This window comes from Tinamus guttatus, unplaced genomic scaffold, assembly GCF_059628265.1.
Source record: "Tinamus guttatus ecotype Peru unplaced genomic scaffold, ASM5962826v1 Tinamus_guttatus_pri_ptg001484l, whole genome shotgun sequence".
Classification (NCBI taxonomy): Eukaryota; Metazoa; Chordata; class Aves; order Tinamiformes; family Tinamidae; genus Tinamus; species Tinamus guttatus.
The window spans coordinates 127,279-148,686 of record NW_028290018.1 but is presented as its reverse complement, the minus strand read 5'-3'; the positions used below and the strand labels follow the sequence as shown (position 1 = coordinate 148,686).

Sequence of the window (21,408 nt, the reverse complement as noted above, 5' to 3'; positions counted from 1 at the left end):
ATGTGCCAATATTTTGTGAGAGAATTAATTATTCCTGAAGTGATTTAAAAGACTCAAATACTTTGTCATCTTTTTCCCCCCAAAATCCTTCCCATTCTGGCATGATGCATGTCACGTGCCTAAAAGTGTGAAGAACTACAGCATAAATCCAAAATTAATCTTCATTTCCTGATATACAGAAATAACATCAAGCTAGAAGAATGCTTCTGCATTAACAGGATAACTGAACACTGTAATGATATCCATTTAAAAGGAATTCTAGAACAGCAGTTACTGAATTCCATTCATTACAAATAACACTATAAAGCCACCAGTTGGAATCAATTTACACGCTGACACCTGAGAAATGTATTGTTTGTATTTTTCCATCCTGTGCCAAGTGCATAGAGGTATTTTCTTTTATTCCTCAAAAATACAAACATCTCTTCCTTGAAATTCTGTAAATTTGATGGCTTCACAAGTATACGCAAAATAATTTTCACAAGCTCGTTATGCACTGTAATCAATGTTCTTCATGTGTAGATTTTATTGAGTATTTCATTGTTAAATTCCTACAAGCAGTAAAAAAGAGACCTGATTTACAGTGTTTCCGTATCTGTTGCAGAAGAACAAATACTGGCATTGTGTCATTAATACAGAACTTCAATGCAGAACTGCTACTTGTTAAAAAAAATGCCCTATATAAACAACAAAATACATAAAAAATACATGAAGAACAAAATACCCAGACAATAGGTTCATTTCTATGTCCACATTTCTGCTTCCATAGGGGAATCTGAAAGTCATAAGTAATTTTAAATAAAGATTAACACAAGTGGTTCTTTGCCAGGCAACACATAGCACCCGCTTATACCTGTGCTGCAGAAAAACAAAACAAACAAACAAAAAAACCCCACAAACCCACAGCATCAGTTTTGACATTTCCAGAGCACTCAGTGGCCAACAGCACCGCCTAAATACACCATTCTGCTACACTGGCAGGTTACAGGAAAGATGTGTTGTCTTACAAGCAGCTCCGAAAGCATGAGATAAGTAGGGATCATCAATATGGATCAGTACAGGGTGATCCATAGGCCTCCTATCTGGGCCAGCTGCCAGGCCCCAGAAGCCCAGGCACCCCAAGGCCTTTGAGGCAGCCTCAAGTGCTTCTAGGGCTGCCTTTAACCACAACCCACCGGCCTCCTCTCACTGGAGGTGAAAACTGCACAGAATTCCTCCAGGGGGTACTGATCCCAGCTTCGGGTGTAGCCACACAGCTTCCAAACACCTTCCTCACCCCGCCGCCCCATTTCATGACCTCGCTGCCATTTCATGTCCCCGCCGCTCTGCGCAGGGGCAGATGCTCCTGAAGTTGTCTTCATGTGAAAATCTTTTATTCTGAGGAGAAAACAGGAGCTAAAAATGTTTTCATATCTGAAAGCCTGTTGTCATCTCGGGACTCACTGATTTAGAAAGAAAATACATGGGTGCATCACAGGGTAAATGAATAGAAGAAATTACTTGCTGGGAGGCTGCTTGAACACTGGCTCGTGTTGCCAGGAAACACTGTGGTGGGGTCTCAGTCCCTGGATATCTGAGAATGGCTGAGGTCGGAAGGGACCTCTAGGGATCGTCTAGTCCAACCCCGCTGCTCAAGCAGGGTCAAAGCTGACAGGACCTGGCCCCGGTGACCGGGGCAGGGGGCTCCAGCCCTGTTTAATACTTGCCTTGTGTCCTTTTTTTTTTCAATAGAGAGAGGAAAGCAAAATGGTGTTTTCCCCATTAAGGGCAACTTTTGCATTGGCGGTGTGCGGAAGATCTCGCTGTCAAGAACTGAATGTCCAAAAGGAGACAGAGGAGTCCTAAAACTTTATTCGAATAAAGGGAGGGTCCACCGGGCATATCCCTGTGGGGTCTCTCAGATTGCTGGGGGACGCAGCCCCCCTTTTATCCTGATTTCCCGACCGAGGGACGCCCTCTCCTTTTCCCCCTTGGCCAAGGTACTCAGAAGTTACAGCCTTCCCGGCCCGCCTACACCGAACTCCGGCCTCCCGCCATCTGTTCTCACCTGAGCTCACCAACTCCTTTGTCCCCCTTGCTGAAGAATGTGGGGGAATTGCCCTATTTCCCTCCTTTGTAAAGGCCCCCATCTCCTTGCAGATGGCTCTTTTTGTCCTTCTCGGCTCATGGCTCCACTCAGTCTCCCCTCCCTTTGTCCTGCTCTTCAGCCAAACTGTGGAGAAACCCCCTTATTGATGAATACAGAAACTTGAGCATTCTGCTCAATCCCTCCTCTTTTTCTTTTCTCTTTTTTTTCCTCCCTCCTTTGGACAATATTTGTTTTTACAAACTAGCTTATTAACTAACAACCTGTGTCAGTATGTCTAGTATCCATGAGTAGTCTTCATATTCTCCTGGACTCCCACAGACCCAGCAACCCAGAGTTTATTTTCCAGACCCACTCCCCGCCAGCGGTACAGATCTACGGAGAGTTAGCCGGGGCTTTCCAGACAATAAGGTCACCCCTTAGCCACTGGGTCTAACATTTTAGAAAAATAAGCTATTGGTATTCTCATGCCTCCATGTTTTTGCACTAAAATTCCCTTGCCATGGCTCTGTTCTCCTTCTCATGTCCATACCACAACATTGGGGCTGTTTTGGGTTAAACCCCCAGCCAAAATATGCCCCAAATATATGTAATAAACCCTTTTTGGGCCAAGAAATTGAGTAACTTCACAGCAGCTTCCTTCACCACCCTCTCTTGTTCACCTGATAGGGGCAAGTCATACTGCAATAACCTGGCTTCTGGGGGTGGGATATTCAGTATTTTCTGCAAGGCTTGTCCAAATAGGACCGGTGCCTTGGTGTATCCTTGCAGGAGGACTGTCCTTGTCAATTGGTGTTTTATCATTTTCCTGGAACTGTCCACACTTCTGAGTTCACTTCAGCCTAGCTTTATCAGACGCTTTGCACAAAGTTACAGTAGTGCTAACTTCTTTATCATCCCCCACAATATCAATTGACATTCCCAATCCAGCCATCAACTCCAACCCCTCAGCAGATTGCCTCTCTCTTTTGTTACATAGATTCCTCTAGAAGTTGCCCTTAACCGTATTGACACACATTCTTTCTCGATGAGACCCTTCTCAGTATCACTGAGATACTGGCACAAAACCGGACAAAGACCAGGATCGTCGTCCGACCCTGCAGGAGGCCACCTAAATCCCTCTGGTAACTTATATTCTGGCCAAACCAAACAACAATATTTTATCATTAGTTCCTTAATTATTTCTAGGGGAATGCATAAGTTATCCCAAACCCTCAAAAGTCTTCCCAAGGGACTATATAGGTATAAGTCGAGGTGGTCATACCTTTTTCCCAACACCCTCTTTTGGCTTCCCTTTGCTGCCTTCCCTGGCTGTCCATATCGGGGTCGTCACCCCTTTTGTTCCCCAGTCCCACAGTACTCACCAGTGAGATTTCAATGGTCCTTTCCGTCGGACCTAGCCCTTTCCGTCGGGCTTAGCGCTACCCGGAGGTCCTTTCCTTCAGACCTAGTCTTTTCCGTCAGACCATAGCGCTACCCGGAGGTCCTTTCCGTCGGACCTAGCCCTTTCCGCCGGGCTTAGCGCTACCCGGAGGTCCTTTCCGTCAGACTTAGCCCTTTCTGTCTGGCTTAGCGCTACCGAGAGGTCCTTTCCGTCGGACCTAGCCCTTTCCGTCGGGCTTAGCGCTACCGGGAGGTCCTTTCCGTCAGGCCTAGCCCTTTCCGTCGGGCTTAGCGCTACCCAGAGGTCCTTTCCGTCAGACCTAGCCCTTTCCGTCGGGCTTAGCGCTACCCAGAGGTCCTTTCCGTCAGACCTAGCCCTTTCTGTCGAACCCCTTGAGGACCCCCTCCTGGTCCTACCTGCGGATCCCCCGATCCGCTTCTCGTCTGTCTCCGGACAGTCTCGGGAACCCAATCAGTCGTCCGGTGCAGGCTGCCGTCGAAGGGAGGCGATCACCAAAAGCTTTGGTGAGGCGCGCCGTCGACTCCAATCGCCGTCTGCCGTTCCCGGAAGGTGGAAGGATCCCGGACGAGCCCCCAGTTGTGCGGAAAATCTCGCTGTCAAGAACTGAATGTCCAAAAGGAGACAGAGGAGTCCTAAAACTTTATTCGAATAAAGGGAGGGTCCACCGGGCATATCCCTGTGGGGTCTCTCAGATTGCTGGGGGACGCAGCCCCCGTTTTATCCTAATTTCCCGACCGAGGGACGCCCTCTCCTTTTCCCCCTTGGCCAAGGTACTCAGAAGTTACAGCCTTCCCGGCCGCCTACACCGAACTCCGGCCTCCCGCCATCTGTTCTCACCTGAGCTCACCAACTCCTTTGTCCCCCTTGCTGAAGAATGTGGGGGAATTGCCCTATTTCCCTCCTTTGTAAAGGCCCCATCTCCTTGCAGATGGCTCTTTTTGTCCTTCGGGGCTCATGGCTCCACTCAGTCTCCCCTCCCTTTGTCCTGCTCTTCAGCCAAACTGTGGAGAAACCCCCTTATTGATGAATACAGAAACTTGAGCATTCCACTCAGCGGTGTGGAATAGCACTGTTTCTGGGTATGGGGCAGGCCGCATAGTGCTGGCCCATCCCATTTACAACCCGTCTCCGCGGGTGCACAAGGCCGGAGCTCTCCATACCGGGAAGCTGCAGCCATCCCATGGCTATTCCAGGGAACTGCGAAGGACCCGGGACACGGAGCGCAGGGGCGGCGCCTTTAAGGGGTGGTTCTGGGAGAGCCCCGCCTCCCAGCAAAAAAGGGCAGGGTCGGGGCCCCCCTTAGCCAATCAGGCGCCGGCAAAGCAGGCGGCCCCAATTTGGAGGCGCGCTAAGCTGTGAGTGTGCGCTGCGCTGTGTCCCTCCGCCCGCGGGCCGGGACTAGCGGCCGCGGAGAAAAGAGTCCGCGGGGGGAGGCGGCCGGCGGCGCTCGGCGGGGAGCGGCGGGAGCCGCGCGGGCTGGCGGCGCGGCGGGGAGCGGCGGGAGCGGCGGGCAGGAGGCGGCGCGGCCGCGAGTGGAGCGGAGCGGGGCACGGCGCGGCGGAGGGATCCGTGGGGAGGGCCACGGCTGCGGCGGAGCGGAGAGCACCGCACCAGAACTCGCGGTGTCGCCGCGTGCTGTCCTGCGCCATGGCGGTGCCGCCGTCCCGCCGGGCAGGGACGGCAGTGACCAGTTTACCCCGCTGCGCGGTGGCCCTCGCGCCCGGGCCCGCCGCCACTGCGGATGGCGCCAGGGATGCGGCTGCAGCGGAGGAACCAGAGCCGAGAGCGCAGGAGCAGGGGGTGAGCGCGGCGGGAGGGCGCAGGCGGCTGCAGGAGGGCGGCCCGGAGCGCGGGAAGGGGCCGGCAGCAGCCCCAGGGCAACCCCTCGCCCCCCGCCTCCAGCTGTGGGACCCCTGGGACAGGGCCGCCCGCAAGGGAAACCTGTGACACAGTCCAGGGAAATGTGTAGAGTTACCCCCTGGGGTGCTTTGAAAACAAAGCAGTGTTTAGAAATCATCTTTACTTTGTACTTAATTATGTCAGTCATTTGCATAGCGCAAAATGGTTAATTTTTTTTTTTTTTTTTTTAAAGGGGATTGACACGGATCCAGTGAACATGAGTGCAACTGTGGCTGGCATCAGCGCAATGCAGATAGATAGTGTGGTAAGCGATTTAAGTTGTTGTGTTAGAGGGATTTTTCCAGGGTTTCTGATGGAACCTTTTGTAGGCTGCAGCTTTCTTTAATGTGTGAAATTATTCTGTTGAATTGATCTTTAGGTGTTATTTGATGGGGTGGGTGGTCTTTCCGACCACATTGCAGCCCTAAAAGAGATGGTGCTTTTTCCAATGCTTTACCCAAAAGTCTTTGAGAAACTCCAAATTCAGCCGCCAAGGTAACACAGCTTTACAAAATGCTAATTCCGCTGTTTTGGGGAGGATTTTACACTGAGGCATCAATATATTTGTTTGTGCTTCAAACATTTGGGCATTTTTTTTTTAGTAGTGAAAATATTTTATTTAAAATGTATAAAGTCTTGAGCTTGTGCAGGTTCAAAATGTAAGCAAAGGCCTTGGCATGATCAAAGACCTGGTGTATGGTGCTTGAAAAAGGGAGTATATTAGACAACCCGAATTGAAGAACAAACTAGTGTTATAAAACTTGGAGCCCCAGAAGTTGGCTCTTGTTTGTCTCCCTTCTGCCGTGGTCCTTGTGGCGCCTGGGGGCCGTTTTGGATGTGTCCTGCTGGACACTGTGCTCTCTCCAGAGCAGAGCAGGGGTCTGAGTTTGTTAATCCCCTTGGTTAACTTTGCTTATTGGCATGTGACATCCCTTAGAAACACAAAACTTCCTCCTGCTCTGACTGTTCTCACAATTTGGCTGTTACTGCAGTTCTGGATATAAAGTGTTTTGGTTCGGAGGAGGGGGTTGATCATCTTAGGGATGGGGCTTCAAATGGGCGTTTTTGATAATTTTGTCCTATGTGAATCTCTCTTTATTACAGAGGCTGCTTATTCTACGCCCCTCCAGGGACTGGAAAGACCCTGGTTGCCTGGGCCCTTACCAACGAGTGCAGCCAAGGTGGCAAGAAAATATCCTTTTTCATGCGAAAAGGTGCTGACTGCCTCAGTAAGTGGGCAGGGCAGTCGGAGCGCCAACTTCGTTTGCTCTTTGAGCAGGTAAGGTTGCAGTGTGCTCTGGCAGAGCTGGGACTGTAATTTTTTGTGATGAAGATTTTTTGGAGGAAGACTTGCCCTTTTTTTTACATTTATTTATTTATTCTGTCCATTTCTAAGACTGAAATGGGAACACTGGTGTTCTCTTTCCCAGTGCCTCTGTACTTTGGATTGGAGAGTTGAAATCTTGGAGATGTGTTGGGGAAGATTTAAAAAAACAAACGAACAAAACCCCCAAAATCCTCAAACCACAATTTTTTTCCCCACCAAAACCACAGAGGAGGTTGCACAAGATAATGGCTCAGGTTCAGAGGGAAACAGATGCAGAGGGAGAACACGTCACTCCGTCAGCTCAGTTGTTAGAGATCTCTGTTGCTCTAAAAATCTGCTCCAGGGATGTTGCAACCACAGCGCGTTTCACGCGTTTCCTCGCAGGGTAGCACCGTTTTACTTACGTCATATTCCTGCATCCCGGTTCTATTCCAGGCCCATAAATTTCGTCCTTCCATCATTTTCTACACATAATGTGCTTTATCTTTGTGGAAAGAAGACCAAAACCTGTTTATATATGAAATATTATCCTGCAAACTTGTAGCTCAATTACACTAAATTTCATGTGACTTTAAGCAATAGTTTAAAAGCATTCACTAAGCTTGATATCAGCATAACGTTTAAGTGACCTTCTCTATTTTTGAGAGCCTTAAAATGAGCCCTCTCGCTCATCAGCATCTTAATGAGCAAAAGCTTGTCCTTTTTCAGGTATCATTAGAGAAAATAATGCATAATTTAACAAAATTTACTAACCTAGTGAAGCAAAATAATGTGCTTCTATTTTTTTTTTTTTTTCTCCTGCTAGCTCAGTTGTATCAACACTGCTGGCCCTTATGGATGGGTTGGATACCAGAGGAGAAGTCGTCGTCATTGGAGCCACCAACAGGCTGGATTGGATAGATCCTGCGCGACGCGGAGCCGGGCGCTTTGAGCGAGAATTCCTTTTTAAACTGCCAGATAAAGAGGTAGGAACTTGTATTCAATCCTGGTGCTCATCCAGCAAATCTTTCTTGCTGACAAAGCCGTGTCACAACACGGTGTCGTGGAGCAGGTAAGCGGGAATGCAGCCCCGTGCAGCTCACACACAGGAGCAATATCCCGAGAGACCGTCCTGGTGCGGAGGGTGGACACGGTACGAAAGAAGAGGGACAAGCCCTAGGGAACTCCATTGTCCCAAATAAAAATGAGTAGGTTTAAAAGTAGCTTTTCACTAAAATCACTGTTTCTAAGCAATGAAAGAATGGGAATATAACAACCCAAAGTATTAAAAAAAGGAAAATTCCATGTGAAGCTGATTTTTTTTTTTTTTTTTTTTTCTGGCTTTTGCTAGTTAGCCAGAATATCTTGACTATTGTTAGGTTTTTGTTTGTTTGTTTTAATTAGCACTTCTGGGGAAAAGGATAAAGCGGAGTATGACTGGAAGCAAGTAAAAATGCACCAAGCATTTATTTATTTAACGAAACAGTGTATTTTCCATAAGCATTTGCCTCCTGTTTCCATCCAGTTTCTGGATCGGTGCTACTAGCTTGAATCACAGTTGCTCTTTGTAGCAATTGCAGCAATTGGAACCAGTGCTAGGACTATTTTGCTTGAATGAACTGACAGAAGAGCAAACTAGTGAGTCTGTTGTCATGATATCTTGCTACATTTGAGATAAGTTTTCTTTGAGGAAAACCTTTTCTTTGCAGTTTTCTAATGTTTCTTTCCCCAAATCAATAGGTCTCCTACTTGTCAAAACTTAACTTTTATAGAAGCTTTACTTGCCTTTTGGCCTTAGGTCTGCAGAAAGAGTTTAATGGAACAAACAGAAATATTAAGCTTTGAAAAGCTTACACTTTAACAGATTAAGGCAAGTGATTATTTTAAACTTGTAGGAATTTTAATGTGAGGGGTTCTGCCTCTGCCTTTTGACTCAAGACAAACTATAATGCAAGCACTTTGTTTCTAGGCTAGAAAAGAGATTTTCAAGCTTCACACACGAAACTGGACCCCTAAACCATGTGACACGTTCCTTGATGAGCTGGCTGAAAAAGCTGCTGGTAAGTTCAAAAATGAAGCGAGTTCCTGCATGTGACTGAGTCTGCAGGAGTTTCAGCTCGTGGCGCACGGCAGGGGGGAACCAGGCTCTTGCACCTCGCTGCACAACTAGCCAGGGAGCCAGCTGCGTGTCCTCAAAGCCGTCAGAGTGAGACACTTCCATCCACTTACTGCTTTACTTTCTGTCTCTCCAAACAGCGAGTGGCTTTTGGGGCAACTTCCTCGGGAGAAAAGTTTTGCTTAGAAGGTTCAGGAGAAAAGTCTGGCTGGTTTGTAAGCGTGCAGGGTGGCTAACAAAACCTCTGGAGTGCAGCAACACTTTTCACATTTCCTATTAGACTGTTTTAACCTGCATGCAAAGTCTTCGCGTGTTGCACTTTGGCACCTTGACCTTCCTGTGTTGCCACAGCCTGACATAATGCTCCATTTGATGTTCTGTTTTATTAGGATACTGTGGTGCTGATATCAAGTCCGCATGTGCTGAAGCTGCCCTCCGTGCTTTGCGGCACCGCTACCCTCAGATATACAGAAGCCCTGAGAAACTGCAGCTTGATGTCTCTTCAATTAAAATAACAGCAAAAGATTTTTTCATGGCTATGGAAAGAATTGTACCAGTTTCACAGAGGTCTGCGGCTTTGCCCGGACAAGCATTATCACCCATTTTTAAACCACTGCTTAATAAGACTTATCAGAGAACTTTACAAGTCCTGCAGAGAGTATTTCCCCACGCAGAACTTGCCCTAAAGAAGGACCAGCAGCAAGGCAGGACCATAACATGTACAGCTGGTTAAAACTACTTGTTGTTTTAGCTATCATCATTTCACCTCATAGGAATTGAAGCATTTGTGGATCACACTGTGCGATGTGTGAGATCACATGCATCAGATTTCCTGGCAACATCCTGCTGGCTTTTCTACCTGGAGAGTTGCTAGGTTCATTTTTATTGGTAGAGCAGGCAGAAAGCCACAATAAATGCAAGCAGAGATGCTAAGTGATCCATAATTGCTTCCCCTCTCTGTTCTCCGCTTCTACCTTCTCCTCCCTGAGTGATCCTGGAGGATCTTTGTGCAGAAGATGTGTTGATCTACATACCCTGGCTTAGGAGTCTTGAGACAAACGCCAGTTGGTGGCCATCACATTCACTTAATTCCCATACTTTTACTGTGGGACACAGATTCCAGACACACATGGCCTGGTGGGTTGTGTGGGTGTCTAGCAAGTGCAGTTGTTGTTGCTGATAATCACATTTCTTTGTTCTTAGGGCAAAAAAAGGGACTTTTTGCCAATAAAGAAATAAAACTTTTGCAAAACATAAGACTTAGGTGAGCTTTGTAGAGCCTTGTGCAATCTCTTTAGACCTGTGGTAGGATCAAGTCTTCAAAAATAGCATTTAGTGTGAGCCCATCCAAGGGAGAAAGAGAAGATAAGTGGCTTTTGGGGCTGCTTTGGAAGCTGTATTAGAGTGAGACATGCAGACTATCCAGACAAGTTAAAAAAAAAAAAACCCTTCTTGTCTTCCAGATGATATGAACGCTACTTTACAAAGCCATTTCATCTGGAGTGATGAGGAGTCACTTTCAGCCTTTGAAGATGAGGAGACTTTTCCTGAAAAGACTTGTCGAAAGAAGAAAAACTTCCTTGACTTCAAGAGGTAAATGCCTGTCCCCTTTTAGGTTCAGAATCTTCAGCTTGCTGTGTCTTTGGAAAGAGATTATGCTGCTTGTGTCTTCTCTCAAGAGAAACTAGAGACAGAGCAAATTAACACTGATGTCTTTATTCATCACTATGTGTTTTAAACTTGCTATTTTCTAATTTTGTTCCAGAAATGCTTCTCACCAGGCAACGTGTCACAGGCCAAGGCTCTTGCTCTCTGGAGAGCCAGACCGTGGGCAAAGCTCCCACTTGGCGCCCGCAGTCATACACGCCCTGGAAAAGTTTCCAGTTTATACCCTGGACCTGCCAGTTCTGTTTGCTAGTGCCTCATCACCAGAGGAAATAGGTGCACAGGTATTTTTTTTTTCCTTCTTTCTTTAATCTCATGAGATTCACTGTCTGTCTGTAAACTGCTCAAGTGAGGTAAGTGAAATTGTTAATGGAGGTGGTCTGCTTTTACTGTACTTTGCTACTATATTATAACATTTTGACCTTTGATGAGAGACGGACACGTAAGCACAGATGTTCTATTGAGTCGTGCGGCTCTTTAGAAGTTAACTTACATGTAAGCAGTCTTGCAATCAGGCAGCAATCTGGATCTCTGTCTGTGTAGCTCTATCAATTTTTGAGTCAAATCAGAAATTTTACTCTACTATTAATAAGTTTTGCATGGTGAGGTTTTTTTTTGTTTGTTTGTTTGTTTATTGGTATGTTGCCTTTATGCACTTCTATTTTATTAGGCCAGTTTGATGTGTAGTTATTTATGAGCAGCCTGTGCTCCCTGGTTCATTGCTCTCATCACAGCTTTCATTTTACTAGTTTATCTGAGAAGCTCAGAGGACAGCACCAAGTATAATTTATATTCCACGGATCAATGTGTGATGGGAAACGGCTGGCATTACGTTGGAAACTACCTTTACAACGTTATTAGAGAACATTCCAGCATTTGCTCCGGATTTGGTGCTTGCAGCAGCAAACGTATCGTACATGGATCTCCAAGATGAGGTATTTCTGTCAACACTTTTCCCAATTCTTCTATTCAGTTTCATTTTATGAATCCTTTAAGTATACGAATACTGTCCTCCCTCAAGCAAATGGATCCTTTTATTACGAGGGCACCCTTCTGAATCCTGTAGATTTGCTTAGACACAAAGCAGCGCTGAGAACGTTTGTCTCGGTTGTTTTGTGAGTCAAGGGACTTGCTTCCACTTCAGCAGGAAACCTCAAAGGTGGGGGATGTCGTCACTCTGTCAGTGCATCGTGTGCTCGTCCATTCCCTGAGCTTAAATTCTAGAGCTTTTCCTCAAAGAAGGTATTTTATTTGCCATCCTGACCTAAAGAAATCTAGCCTTTGATCACCAGGAAGATAACATTTATTTTAATATTATTATTCAGATCATTATTAAGCTTAATTTAAAAAATCCTCTTTTCGGTGTAGTGATCTTGTGCCTGAAATGTCTTTCCTTCTCATGCCATAGATACAGGAGTTGTTTATTGAAGATTATGGAGAAGTTTTCAATATCCCGTTGCCTACTAAAGAAGAGAGAAGCAACTTTTTTGAGGACTTAATTTTAAGTCAAGCTGCTAAACCTCCTGCATCTAGAAAGAAAGCAGGTGAGCCTATTCTATAGATAAAAATTTGCTAACTGTATGTTAACAGCCTTACAGTATTTGTTTTGGTAGTGGGTTTCCTATCAGTAACTCTGTGTGTGCTCCTATTTGAGTGCTGCGGATGGAATAAACTTTTCTGGTTCCCTTAAGCTCGGCAGGCCCTGGAAGTGCTGCCGGTGGCGCCGCCGCCTGAACCTCGGGAACCACCACAGGGAGAAACGCAAGGGGCAGAGGAGCAGGAGGAGGAGGCCCTTGGTGCACTTAGCGTTTTCTTAAGGGATGTTACTCTCAGACTTGCTACTGACGGACGTTTCAAGGCCTTCAAAAACCCTGTTGATGCAGATGAGGTAAACTGCTCTGGGTCTGTAATACTGTACTGTCTGGGTGTATTTTTAACTGCCCAGTGTTGGTGTGCTCTAGCGAAAGGCTTATCTTTAGCACTGCACTAGAAGGATTTCTTTTTGAGGAGCAAAAAGTGTTTTGTATTTTATTTTGCTGACTCCCTGAGGCTCTTCAATGTCCTTTTTTTGAGTAGTCACTGAAAGCCCTGGTTTCCTCCTAGAAAGTCAGAGCAGCTACCACCAGAGTTTGCCTGGGGAAAGACTTTGATATGCAGGTATGCTACAACTCTGAAATAAACAGCCAGATTTCTTTGGGGCTGTTTGAATAAAGCCTAAAGGTATTGATACGTGTTTGTTGGCTGTCAGTGGTTCCTCTGGGAACAGGAGAACAGCAGATGTTTGAAAAATAATTCAAGATTCCGCCTGCCATTTTGTCTCTGGCTCCCCAGTACAGGATCAGCCATAAATGACATGTGGTTTCATCTTCCCCCAAAACTTCCAAGTCCCTCTTTTACTCATTTAATTTACTGACTGAGCTCCCATCTTAACAGACTTATACTTCAGAGTTAGTTGCAATTTTAATACAGCTGTGTATCAGCAAGGGCCCTGTTCCTCTGGGCATCCCTCGTCTTTCCCTTCCAGCCTCTTGACATGTGAATAGTCTAAACAAATAGAGGTCTCCTCACCTAAACTAGCCTTGAGGCTTCTCTCACGCTCCCAGTAAGGACATAATTAGCTCTGCTCCAGATATCTCCTCCTAAGGGAGATGCCTAGAGCAGCTGCTTCCAAAGGGCAATTCCGGCAGCGGATTTCCTGCTGCCCAGAGCAGAGCCTGGCTCGGGTGGCTCAATCCAGTGTATTTACTGCGATGTTCTGAAGCTGAAGGAAGCAAATCCTGCTCTGCATGTCTGTTCCCTTCGCTGTCCCACACACACTCCCCAGCTTCCTGCTGCTTTTCTTCTCCCTTCCAGTGTGTCTCTTCAAAGCCCTTTGAAAGAGCCCTTCCTTTTTCAAGCAGCTAAGTGGTTAATTCCACTATCTGCTCATAATGTCACAAATATTCCGGGTTTTTAAGAAGTCATTAATTTGAATTTATTAAAATAAAGTGGGTAGATACTGTGTAAGTCTAATACAACCTCTGAACCCATCTATTTAATTTGTAGGAGCCTGATCACAGTTATTAAACAGCCAATGGACCTTTCAACAATTCTCTCTAAAATTGACTTGCACCAATGTATAACTGCAGGAGATTTTTCTGAAAGATCTTGATCTAATCTGTAGCAGTGCCTTAGAATACAAGCCAGATAGAGAAGCTGGAGGTGAGGATAGCTCTTTATCCCTCATTTAGACAACATTTAAAATGCATAGATTGAGAAGAGTTGTCTCTTTACAATGGCCTTGGGATTAGCTCACTTGAAACATCCACAGAGAGCATTTCTTGCCACTTTAAAAACTGGTGTAGTGTTAAATTATTTAGAGATGAAATTATGTGCAATAGGTGCTAATGAAGATGTAGTGCCTCTGCCTTGATTATTAACTTTTATGTTCTTCTGCCAAAACTATTCACTGAAATAGCTTGCAAAACCTCTTTGGGAAAAGAGTTCATCTTTTCCATGTGATCCAAATGAAGGATTTCACTTAGCTAGTGGCAAACACTCAGTTCTGACTGTCAACTTTCAGATCGTCTCATTAGAGACAAAGCTTGTGCTCTGAGAGATGCTGCCCATGCCATAGTGAAGGAAGAAATGGATAAAGACTTGGAACAACTTTGTGAAGAAATTAGAGAGTCTCGTGAGAAAAGAGGTATGTATTCCAACCCTCGGGATTTGAAGACTTGCCTCAGTATTTGTAAGTAGAAATATGAGACCAACTTTTTTGCTGTCTGTTCTTCATTGCAAGGCTGCAGCTCTTCACAGGATGTGCCATCTCGCTACGAGGTGATGCCACAGCAGCCCTCTGTTTCTGGATGTAATAAACAAGATAACAAGTGTAACGAAAGAATAGAGATGCCAGTGATGCCTGGAGCCTGCCCTACAGCACTGCCTAATGGCAAGCTTCTTGTGACAAGGTTTCTGCCGGTGGAAACTTTGCCAAGGATTTCACCCGTCTGTTTTGTGCAATATTCTGTAAATAGAAAGAAGGGTGGGTTTTTTTGTTTTCCTTTGTGGAAGGCATAAGGACAAAGACTGCTTTAAACAGGTTATCTGAATCATAAAACTTTACTGAGAATTTTCTTTATCCTTCAGTTACTTTCTTGAAATGGTCTCTTTTTAACTCTTCCCAGCATTCACTCTGCTTTTGATCTTTACTGGTTTTATAAGAGATTTGAAGAAGAGCTTTTCTCCAAAGGCTTTTTTGCTATTCATCTCTATTAGTTCATGTAATGAGACAGTAAGCAACTTTACCCAATAAGCAGACAATAGGACTGCAAAGCAAGGCTAAAGTAGGAATTTTCTGGGCTTAAAAGCTTCAAATCTAGTTTAAAGTCTTGAATAAATTTAAAAATCTAACAGCAAATGGACCACATGAACTTGCAACCTATTCTTTAGACCTACATGTGTAGTGAGATTTGTCAGTACTTTCAGTACTTTGAGTGTTTTACTTGACATACGAGGAAGATAAGAAGAGCAGATTTTAAAGGAGGAGCTGCTTTGCTTATATTTTGGGTTGTTTTTTTCTAATATCTTATTGCATTTCCCTCCAAAAGAAAACGCAAAAGGAACAATTGCACTTCCAGTGGTGAAACAAAGAGGAGAAAGATTTTGCAGTGGAGTAAAGTGAATAGAAGTGGAGAAGACCAAGAGGAAGTAGACAGTGAGGGAGAAGAGTTCCTGGAAAACGGTGTTTCCAGCATGCACCAGACTGAAGGTGAGTTCATAGGAGGTTCTCGTGTGGAAGAAAGCCACAATAGTCTTCCACGGTGACAAACAAATGTCTATGAAAATAAACATGAGACAGAAAACAAGAGATTTTTCCTCTGCGACTAAATCTGGCTCTGAAAAGAAAAGAGCCCAGTTTTCTCCCAATTCAGGGCTAAGAAATTGAAATGAGACTTTGGATTCCCAAAATACAGCAAGTTTCCACGAGGATGATTCAGAAGGTGAGCGAAAGGTCCAGCAGACCAGTTAGCTCAATTTTGTTGTTGAGGGGTTTACATTAACCTCCTTTAATTTCATTCTATTATTTTTTTATAAATCACTGCACTGTGTTGCTTCCATTAAGATTCTGTTCCTCTCATTATGCCACCAAAGTCATTTTTCTTAAGCTGCTGCTCTTCTGATTCTGAAATCAGTTTTGTAATTCTATCTCCTGGCAAACCAACAATCATTTGCTTTCTTTTATGGCACATGCATCTTTCTGATAAGGAGCAGCTTGGGATAAGGAGCTGTAACTTGGCCTGTGTAGACTTAGTCACCATGTGGCAGAGATGACTCACATCCTAATGCTCGCTTCAAATGGGAGATGGGTTTTCTTAAGATTCAACTTCCTTAAGTAGGCACTGCTGTAATGGCAACTTTTGACTATTGCTTTTTTCTCCTCTCAACCCTGGGCTTTTCACTCCCACTGCTTTTTGATCTTGGTTCCTATTTTTTATGGAGGAGAAAGTAGAAGGCAAGTATTTCTCAGTGAACAAATAACAGGGAACTGTAGGGGAAGATTGGATGCCACTTGTGGGATAGCTGATGGATAGCCTGTTCCGGAAAAAGAGAAATCATGACTTAAGAAAATGTTTTCATCCCAGAGACTTACATGCATCATGAGAGTCTGGCCGGACGTCATGAGAGTCCGGTGGGAATTCCTGAGGAGCCGGATCCCCCCGTTGTGGTGGATTACAGCAAGCTTGTGGTATGTCTGTTTTCAGTTTTCTTTAGAACAAGGTAGGGAACTTTCTCCCCTCACTGCTGTGAGGGAAGCGGAGCTTGATGGGCAGTTGTGGGCAGTATTTCCGCTTGCCTGGTTGCTGTGTGTGGGTCCAACAGCCTCACTCCACGCACAGCTCCTGGACAGTGTTGGCAGTCAGTTGTGCTGTGATGGGACTGTTTAGCTCCTGAAGCCTTCAAGAGCTTTTGCAGAAGGTCTTGTGCTATTTTCAACTCGTGTTGTCTCCATTTTGTTTTCAGCATCTGCTGGATTCTGTCACTAAGAGGACAAGGACCTTCAACATCTTTTACCTAGAAAAAAATATACGCTCTCCTCTGCCAGTGCATTTACAAGCACCGGAACGATTATGACAAAACTAAACTCAATATGGTAAATTTTATGTATGTTTTCTAATGGTTATATATAGTATTGTGTCATGGTTACACAGTCTGCATGCCCTCTGGATATCATGCTTATTTCATATTCATTGCTTTAGTGCTTAGCTGTCATGTTATAAGACTTACTTATTTCTATCTGGAGGACATTTCATAGGATCATAGAATCATAGAATGCTTAGGGTTGGAAGGGACCTCTAGAGATCATCTAGTCCAACCCCCCTGCATACGCTGGGTCACCTAGAGCACGTGGCACAGGACTGCATCCAAGCGGGTTTTGAAGATCTCCAGAGAAGGAGACTCCACAACCTCTCTGGGCAGCCTGTTCCAGTGCTCTGTCACCCTCACTGTCAAGAAATTTTTCCTTAAGTTCCTATGGAATTTTTGGTGTTTCAGTTTCTGGCCATTTCCTCTAGTCCTATCAGTGGCCACCACTGAAAAGAGACCATCACCGTCCTCTGCACTCCCTCCCTTGAGGTACTTATCTACACTGATTAGATCCCCTCTCAGCCTTCTCTTCTCCAGGCTGAACAGGCCCAGCTCCCTCAGCCTCTCCTCATAGGACAGATGTTCCAGGCCCCTGATCATCCTTGTAGCCCTGCGCTGGACTCTCTCCAGCAGCTCCACATCCCTCTTGTACTGTGGAGCCCAGAACTGGACACAATACTCCAGATGCGGCCTCACCAGGGCTGAGTAGAGGGGCAGGATCACCTCCCTCGACCTGCTGGAGACGCTCTTCTTAATGCAGCCCAGGATCCCATTGGCCTTCTTGGCCACGAGGGCACACTGCTGCCTCATGGTCAACTTATCATCCACCATGACACCCAGGTCTTTCTCTGCAGAGCTGCTCTCCAGAAGGTCGGTCCCCAGCCTGTACTGGTGCCTGGGGTTATTCCTCCCCAGGTGCAGGACCTTGCACTTGGCCCTGTTGAATTGCATGAGGTTTTTCACCACCCAATTTTCCAGTCTGTCCAGGTCCCTCTGGATGGCAGCGCAGCCCTCTGGGGTATCGGCTACTCCTCCCAGTTTGGTATCATCAGCAAACTTGCTGAGGGAGCACTCTGTGCCTTCATCCAGGTCATTGATGAATAAATTGAACAGGACTGGACCAAGGACTGACCCCTGGGGGACCCCGCTAGTTACAGGCCTCCAACTAGACTCTGCACCGCTGATCACGACTCTCTGGGCTCTGCCATCCAGCCAGTTCCTAATCCACCTCACTGTCCACTCATCTATCCCACACTTCCGGAGCTTGCCCAGGAGGATGTTGTGAGGGACGGCGTCAAAAGCCTTGGTGAAGTCGAGATAGACGACATCCACCGCTCTCCCCTCGTCTATCCAGCTGGTCATTTCATCATAGAAGGCTATGAGGTTAGAACATCTCCATTTTTTTCTTTTCCTGTTTCTGAATCGACAATCACAGTAAGAGTATCTCAGGATGGTAAGGTATTTCTTTCTCTTGTAAGAGATCATTCCCTCCTTAAGTAAGATCATTCCCTCCATTAAGTAAGCTGAAAGTCTTCTGGTTCCACAAAGTTAAGATTTTGTGCTTTCCAGTTAGAACACTGCTAATATTATTGTTTTGGATACCCATATCCAATATTGTTCTATTCTGAATAGAAACTATCAGATGGACCGATCTATGAGCTCTGCTCATAGAACTGTCATCTCAACAGCAAGTTTTGATAGATGGAACTGGTTATTTTAGAGAGCAGAAGGTATGGGGGAACAACAGTCAGGATTTATTATCTCCTGAAGTCAGTGAATAAGGTGAATGCAAAACTCCTATTCACCAAACCTCACAAATCTACAACCAGAGGATGTCTTGGAAACCAATAGGAGATAAGTACAGATATTTGGAAAGAAGTTGTAAATTTCTGCAGTTAATTGCAACAGATGGGTCTGGAAGCAGATATTATCACTAGGTTCAAAAGATATGAGAAAAATGAATGCACACCAGGTTTCAAAAACAAATGGAGAAAACAAGTCATGCTCTCTAACCAATCAATGACTGTGGCCATGAGGGTGTACGAAGGAATGGACCCAGAACATGGCCAGACTGGCATACACTCTCTACAAATAACCATTTTGCAACTGTTGGGAAGAAAATATTAGGATAAATGGACCATTGAGCTGACTCCTGGACAGCTTTGGTATCCCGGCTCTCTGGGAAGACAGGCACCTATTGTGTCATTGAACAAAAACCACCTAAGATTTGTCTCTTTACCCTGGGAAGATCCAAGCCAGCCACAGCTAATATAAATCTCACATAGAATATTTGAAGGTTCTGCCTAAGCTTTTTTATAATGTCAAAACAATGTGAGGAAGTGAGCTGTCCCTCTCTTCCTGTTAAAATCAAGTAGAATGTGAGATATTTCAATAATGCACCAATCACAGAGCAAGTAGAAAATACCTAAGTAGAAAAAAAAAATGAGGAGATTGGTTCTCTATTCTGTTTTTTACAACATTCAGGTAGGAACAGATTGATTCAAAAATCTCTACTCACTTTATAGTCTTTCAAGGAGTGTTTTTAGACACACTTGTGTCTTTCCTTCTACTATACTGCAGTCAAAGTATCCAATTTAGTCTGGAAAGCCTGATTGTAACAGACATCGCTTTTAGTGTTGCAATTCCTGAGTTGAATGCCTAAAGTATAAGACCATGTGCTTAGAATATATAAACTACATTATGTGGTAGCTCATGTGTTTTAGGTGTTTTCAAAGTAATATAGCCTCTTTTTAATATCCATGTTTCATTAGGGAAATAGAGATTCACATAATTTTACAGTATTTGTAGAAATTGTCATTATCAGAAGATACCTTGGCATTATCAGAAGACAATGTGATTCATGTGTTTGAACCTCCAAAATATGTATGACTGACATTAGTGAAGATAATTATTTAAATAGATATAAAATTTAAGATTTTTAATGTTATTTATTGTAAGTCTTAGCATCCCAATTTAACCATATAAAATTTAAATGGAAATTCTGCATGATGTCAAGGATACTGTTGTAGAATTGCTATTCTTTGTGCATTCCAACTGATCAGAGATCTGGACAATTATTTTTATTACCAGAGGACTGGCAAATTTTACAGAACAGCTTAATAAAGTGTTCTTTATTTGGGTAATTGTTAACCACACTATAACATTAACTCTGTATGAAAAGATATGCCAAAGCAATTATAGCATATTTGGTTGTCAGAAAAAGTATACTCTAGCATATTCTGCAGATTTGTGGTTTTTAAAAGGAAACCCTTAAAATTGGTTAAAATTTTGAGGTTCTAACTTGTACTATGAAATAAAAAATTATCTTCAAAGAAAAAAGATGAGAGGCAGAAATGGTTACTACTAGAAAATATTTTTATGACAAATATCTGATATCTCCCATAATACTAAATTAAATTGTAAGTCGTATACAGTACAGATTAGCAATTACAATTAATTTCTACAATGGCAGCACAATTGTAAAATTGTAAAATTGATGTTAAGATATTTTTATAAAATGTAGGTACTCATAGCATATTCAATTTTGCATAACATTGCAATAAGACTTATCTTTCCTTTCAATGAAATGACATAGGCTAATAAATTAAATGAAAATAGTAATTGAGAAATTGACTGAGGAAATTAACTTAGGTTATTGTTATAAATGAGTCGATGTTAAATTTTACAATATCATTATGTAAAATATCTGATGGAAAGAAAATGTGAACTTGAATAAATAGAATTAAGCAACAGCACTCAGTTAAGGATATGTTTTATCATCTGCAATACAAATACCCTGAGGAAAAGTATGCTTTTCAGTAATATTATATTTTTCAGTGTGGTCTCTTACAACTAGACCTTTTGTTAATTAAAAACACATCTAGTTGTTTAATAGTAGTAGTAGTACTTTATTTTGCATTTTTTACATAGCTAAAATTAATCAAGGAAATATCAGTTCCCTCAGAACTTCTAAACATGAAGTTGAATGAACAGGTGCTATGTAATCTTAATCTGTGAAAACTCTACATTAGCAATGAGCTTCATGAGCTAATTTGTGAGTTGTTGTTCTCTCTGGTAATTATCTCAACATCTGCAAAGCTTTAGACATCTTTGAATTCATACTCCCTACCACTTATGCTAATAGATCGTGTCTGATTTTCCTTTGATTTAGTGAGCCATACAATAATAAAACTTACATTTCATTTCTCTTCAAAATCAAGCTGTTGACTTGTCAACATAAATATTTGTTGTGCTTCTTTCTACTTTTATTTTTCTTTTAACAGCATTGTCTTTATTGCTTTTTTATCATGTCATAACATTTCCATGATTACTGCTCAATGCTGACTGATTTCTTTTACTCCACTTGATTATATCAGCAGGTACAATATTACTGCCTTCATTGTTCTCTTTGTTGTGGTTTACCTTTAAATGTGTCCTCATCTCACATCTTTTTATTTAGATGTTGAAGATGGCTAGGAATATCCACTAACTGCTATCAAAGAAAAACAACAACAACAACAAAAAGAGTTATTCATTCTTTTTCTGCTGGCCATTCTATCTCAGTTGGCCAAAATATCGAGTTACTAAAGTTTCATATCCAGAGATACTAGGAGTCATCAAAAAATGCAAGGAGAAATAAAAAGGATCATAACTAAAATTGGAAGGATTCTTTTATCTTTTTTTTTCTCCTTCTTTTGCCGTGTGAGATCAGAGCAGGCACACTGTAGGAGACATTGTAAGGGACACTATTGAACAAGCCAAAGTACAGACTTTGAGGAACAGCAGTAGGTGTTAACTATATAGAT

The 21,408-nt window shown here is 43.7% G+C and overlaps 1 pseudogene; it reads left to right on the top strand.

The window, feature by feature from the left end:
* Positions 1-6,579: 6,579 nt before the first annotated feature.
* Positions 6,580-21,408, top strand: part of LOC148590307 (ATPase family AAA domain-containing protein 2-like) — a 31,129-nt pseudogene continuing 16,300 nt past the window's right edge.